At 49.3% G+C, this 5,887-nt stretch overlaps 1 protein-coding gene across 5 annotated transcripts in view; it reads right to left on the bottom strand.

The window, feature by feature from the left end:
* LOC107264704 overlaps positions 1-5,887 on the bottom strand; it is a 42,545-nt gene that overhangs the window by 19,370 nt on the left and 17,288 nt on the right. Inside the window, exons 1-2 of one of the 5 annotated variants that reach the window (XM_025081843.1) lie at positions 2,893-3,228; positions 2,717-2,814 (exon numbers count right to left, since the gene is read on the bottom strand). The exons of 1 other annotated variant lie outside the window; for it this stretch is intronic. The gene's annotated coding sequence lies outside the window, so the exon portion shown is untranslated. Of the gene's footprint in view, positions 1-879; positions 1,089-2,716; positions 3,229-5,887 lie in introns of those variants that run through there. 3 more of the 5 variants (XM_025081844.1, XM_015733245.2, XM_015733243.2) reach the window with 3 other exon arrangements.

Below are 5,887 nucleotides of genomic sequence, written 5' to 3'. Positions count from 1 at the left end.
TACAAGAGTTCAAATCAACAGGGGATGGCTGTGCTCGTGTTCGTCGTATTCGTGTATCCTCGAATAGAAAGGCTTGTGAATTGATCAGAAGATTTCTTTTACGCGGGCTACATGTACACAGGGGTGACTTGAGGGTTTTTACTTGTTAGCAACCCTTCGAGAATGAATCCTCGTGTTTTACTCGAGCGATAAACTCGTCAGTTCGTTCGGGACGGTCGATTCGACAAGCTCCTTGCTTACCCCGATGAGGTTGAACGACAGCGTGGAGCAATGGGGGCGGCTGAAGTTAGGGTGGGTTTTTGCTTGCGCGACAATTTCTCTTTAGTCCCTTGGAGACACGGTGGCATGACAGTTAACAGAATATGGGCTGACGGGACATCTCGAGATTCTTGACACAGTAATTTGCGTGGAAAACGGAAAAATTCGGATGGTCGATCAATATTTTTTTGCCCATCTTCTTCCGACGTCCTCTCGCATCGTGGGATTGAAATTTTTGATTTACAATTTTTTTTCGTCCAATACTGACCCCAACTTTTCATATTCGAGAACACACGTTTCATTTTTATAATTTCCGCTCGGATCGAGATACCAGAGTTTCGCGGAATTTGATTCGGTCCGTGTGCATCGCTGGAGACAAAATTTGAAAAATCTTTTAGACACGCGCTCGTTGCGCGCAGAAGGGTGGAAATGAATGAACGGGGGAGAAAGGAAGGAGAGGAGAGAAAAGAGTGAGGCAATGGCGAGCGAGGGACTTTCCTTTCATCCTCTCTCGCTCCTCCCATGGCTGTCCTCGATCCTACGCATATCTCCTTTTTCTCGCATCTCTCCACCGTCATTTGTCCCATTGATATTTGCCTAACCTAACCTAACCTAACTCACTGTGCAAACTGCAAACTCGTTCCCGCGTGGGATGTGTCTTCTGTGCTATAGAGAAAGGATCTCTTTTTCATATTCATAGGGAAGCTGGATCAGCTCGGGTCGAGTTTACATTCCCGTGAAACGTCCTGCAGTCTCTTGCTCCGAGTTCCAGAAAAACAAAGAGAGAAAGAGAAGGGGGAAGAGAGAGCCGTTCTTTGCTTCGCGTTTACCTGATAAATTTAAAACTGTTAGTTGTCGCGTAGAAATTCTCGTGCACAAACCTTACGAGAATTTCTCTAATTCCCTGAAGCATCAACAATCGTACGAAGCGTCGCATTTAGCAATGGCATTTCGCCTCGTTGACTGTTCAAAGACTGTTCAAAGTTTCCTCCCTGAATTAAATGTAAAAACGAGTCGCTCTACGCTTTTTTTGTCTGGCTCCCGTCCTTTAATTGGTTTAATCCCGGACGAGTGTGCATCGAGTTGCTGTCAACCGATGAGGACGCGTCGACTCTTTTTGCTGAGGGGCTCCATTTTCAAAATTACAACATTCAAATTTCGACAACATTCACGGCTCGCCCTTGAATTTCTTAGGATGTCTGGACGTTCTTTTAAATTGTATTTTTTTGAAAATTTAAGCGATAAAGCAAATCAGAAGTAAGGAAAGAACTTGTAAAATTCAAGGCCATATTTATTAAATGAAAAGGAACTCTTCTATCGAACAACGAGAAGCACACCGAGGAGACAGGATGTTTGTAAACCTTCGAAATATCAGGTTTTCGGAAATTTTCGCGAACGACAAAAGACGGGATACCGTTGGGACAACAGCTAGGGAATCCAGGGAAGCTACCGAATATCCACTCGGTTAAAATGCTCCGATCGGAGGGTGCAAACTTTGTAAACGGCGCTAACTATTGATTCCAATTAATGGCGGATCGCGTAACGGGTACTAATTAATGGGCTGGCGCTACTTGAATTTAATTGAATCGGATGAACGAACGAATGGCAACTGTGCAGAAGGCTATAGGGTTGTAGGGTGAAGCCAGTAGTGACGATCCTGCCAAAAATCATTGCTACCGACTGTCGTCGTTCAATGACTCGTTTTCACGATCAAATTCAAATTTTCTCCTTCCAAGGAAGAACGTCTTGTCAGCCATCGAACCGCACAGAACAAATTTCACGGAGCGATGCAATTCCGGCCACTTATCCTCGACGTTATTCTTCTTACACGAATCGACGTATCGAGCGTTGCGACCTGCAACTGGCGCCATTCGCTTCCCACGGCGGCGAATTGCGTCGCTCGGCAGACGGACAACAAAAACCGAAAGTCAATTGATCTTTCAGTCTCCAGATGGCCACCAGCGTTTCCATAGTCGCAAAGTTCGATCGAGCTCTCTATGTATATCCAATTATCCAGTGCAATTTAAAATGACAAAAGCATCCTCCTTCCCTCCTTACAGCTCTTCCACACTACTTTGAGAAAGATCAGCGATCTTTTGCACCCGATCTTGCGTGTCTTTCAAATAAATATATTTTTTCTCCGAAATCCTTTAATCAATATCCAGCACTAAGAAATGCCTTGAGACAGGATTTCTGGCAGGATCTCATTGCATTTGGTAAACAAATATTTGGCAGTAGAGTTTATTGAAAAAGCATGTATTGCATAATTAAGAGTGGACCGATAGAAAGGTCCTTTAAAGATTGGCCATGCATTAATATAGTTTGTAAGGTGCACCGCGCAATAAGAGAGAGAGAGAGAGTCAGATTTCATACGGGGAAACGAAAACGCGAAAACTGCAAGAAACACAGGCTGATTGAAAACTACAGGAAAATTGATGAGGGGCCATTGATCGCTTACTGTTTTCTATGAAATTCTTGTGCATTCACTGTGATCAGCTCACTCGCTAATTCACGATAATCCGTTGGATGACACGTAGGAAAAATAAAAAAAAAATTCTTTTCAATCGAAGTTAAAGTTGCTCAGACGGAAATCGGTTCCAGGAGAAATGTAAAGGAGAATCCTAGGTGTCCAACCTGATTCGGTGAGCAGAGTGGGAAAGCGAGCGCACAGAAGTCCCGAACGAAATCAGATGACGAGCGTTAATAAAGGCCCTCCTGGAAATATAAAATCACTCGCCGAACGTGGACGCGCGTCTTCGTACGGATTACGTTGCGCAATCCTGAGCGCCGCGTGTCTTGACACGGTCGGACAGCCGAACTGGCGCTATATGCGCGTCGATGTTTACTTGCCCACTCGACCTGAAGCGCGACTTCGGGCTCCGAGATAAAGAGTCACGGGCGTCCAGTTGCGTTCGGCCTCGTGGACTCGACTGGCAACCCCGATGCTCTCGGCCAGGACGAAAGCTCAGCGTGGCTGCCGTCCGATCGTCGGGTCGAAACTTGCGCAAGCTCTTTGCTCTCGCTTGCTCTGATTCGCTCGCTCGCTCGCTCGCTCGCTCACTCTGTATTCCACGGCGGCTGCGAACGAGCGCGCGCGCGCGCACGTGTTCCTGCCCGTGGGTATGTCGTTCGCCGTAGACGAGTGCTGGTGTGGAGCCTGTCGGTGGGACCCATACGTACTCGAACGAGATCCAAGAACTGCTAGTCGGGGGCTTAGGAGGTTCGAAAACAGAGCGAGGATGCTCGCTGGATGGCTGGAAGGCCAAAGAGAAGCTTAGGAAGCTGGCGGGCTGGCAGGCTGCTGAGTCTCGGAGGGATCAAGTGTGGCCCGAGAGGAAGGTGCACGAAGGTGCTATAGGCACGTCAGGGTGCCACGCACCGTACACCCGTACACAAGGTTTGTTTGTTTATTAAATGGATGCACGATGCCTGCCGGATTCTCTCGGCACTTTCCGGGGCGGCTCGATGCACCCTGGGCGGAGCGGGATGAGAAAGAGGGTCAGAGGGGAAACGAGTGCACGAGAAGAGGGAGAGAAAGAGAATAAGGGAGAAGCGGAATCATCGATCCGGTAGACCTGGAAATTCTCCTGCTCATTCGCGAGATCCAAAACTGCCCGCAAAACTTCCTCAAACTTCTACTCGAGTCGATTTGCCTTCTCGCGCAACATCCTATGACCCTGTGGCTGCGCTGTTGGACGTAAATGCAATCGAGTCTCCCGAAGCAGGCTCCTTCTGCTCGTCGACGTTGGACCCGGGTCACCGAATTTCCCGAGACTCGAACGAACCGACAGAACTCGCAGGAGCGAACGACGTGTCTTTGTGCTGAGCGTCTCGTAGGACGCGCAGGGCCGCCGCGTCTCCCGTTCCTTAAAATTCCCAAGCAGCGCACAGGCTCCCCCGAGGAGCCGAGCAGGATCCGCAAGCGCTCGATAACGCGCGTGTGAGTCTAATCGTCTAATCGTCTAATTAGGCGAACGAAGAAGTGAGTCCTGAAAGTAAGCGTCTTCCTTTTGCTACCGACGTGCCGGCTTGTCCCCCTTCTGCTCGGTGGGCCAGATATTGAACCCAATGAAAGTGTCTATATATAGACGTCACCCGGTACACAAACTAATTTCCTGCATTTAAGCGCGGCACCCAGAGGACGTAACGCGGCGAGAAGGGGCGCGAAGGGGGGAGAGAGCGAGAGAGAGAAATTCAATCGGCGTCGACACTCTTTCCACGATGTCATGAAATATTACGCAACATGGTATCAGGGTGCTTCAGCTTCTGCTACGACCATGGTTCTCTTTTGAAAATCCTCAAGTCCTCCCGCGAGATATCAAAGATCACGAAATTTCTCAATTCTTTCGAAAAGTTATGGACACGTGGACTACCTTGATGCAGCTCCTCCCACTTCCGTGAGCGCAACGCTACGGCCCGTCCGTCCGTTTCGTTCTGCGTCTTCAAAGGAAAACTGCGGTACCTGCACATGTGCGCAGGTGCTTTTGCTCAGACTAATGGGATTCTGTAGGTCAGAAAGGATCTCAAAATGGAAATACAATCCACAATTCATCTTTGTACGTATTCAGGGGCGGCCAGTGAGAAATTAAAATTCTCGAGAGGGTGCACCCGCTCCTGAGGGGTTCTTGTGCGCTCGACGTAACTCTGCTTAGGAGTTCCATCACGTCATTCTGCAGATTACCGGAAGCCTTGGCGATGGTGCCTGCAGTAGGAAAACGTTCCTTGCGAGCAAGAAGCGATCCTCCTGTGGCTTGCGTCTGGACCACCTGAAACCCAAGGACCCTGTCAACCGGCGCCGGCACTGCCGGTGTCACTCCAAGGGAAGCGCCCCAAGGGCCTTGGAGGAGCCTTTTGAAATACGCATGCCAGAACATCCACTTCCAAGGGTTTGCATCCTTCGGCAGTAGTTCCGGTGGATAGGGCTCGAATAACGTGGACCAGGCCGATTAATAACGCGAACGGCGAAGGCCGCACAAAGTGCTCCATTCATTGATTCGGGAGAGAGAGAGAGAGAGAGAGAGAGAGAGAGAGAGAGAGAGAGAGAGAGAGAGCGGAGGCTCCTTGAGAGTCTCGTACCCGGCGCAGTGCTCCATCAAGTGATTTACGAAGGCAAATAAGGGAAGCGAGAGAAGGAGCAATGGCGGGGAGAGAAAGAAAGCACAGACGGACGATAAACAATGAACACGAAAGCACAACCAGACGAGGTTGCTTTCTGTACTCGCGCTACTCTATAGAAAGAAAGAAAATATCTCCGTCCCTCTTGGCGTGCTTCCCTCTCGAGAATTTCGAGAGGTCGAAGGTCGTCACGGCCATGCCACCCCTCCCCCCGTTCCTCATTCCTCATCCCCCTCCTCGTCCCACGACATAAACTCACCACCGTAAACGCGACTAACTGCGACCTCGCTGGAGAAATTCGCTCGCGCGAAGCGACTCGCTGATTTAACGGGCTATGAATAAACGTTCACGTTCCGCGCCCCCAGCTACCCTCCTTACGCATACGCTATTATTCGGAGCAATCCTCCAGAAGACAGAGAGCGCAGCGAGGAAGGCAAAAGGGAACGAAATTACAGGGTGCGTTTTCCCAGGGTCGTAGGTTTGGTATTTTTTTTTTTTTTTTTTTTTTTTTTTA

This window comes from Cephus cinctus, unplaced genomic scaffold (genome assembly GCF_000341935.2).
Source record: "Cephus cinctus unplaced genomic scaffold, Ccin1 Ccin1_scaffold0189, whole genome shotgun sequence".
Lineage (NCBI taxonomy): Eukaryota > Metazoa > Arthropoda > Insecta > Hymenoptera > Cephidae > Cephus > Cephus cinctus.
This window is presented reverse-complemented; position numbering and strand designations above follow the sequence as displayed.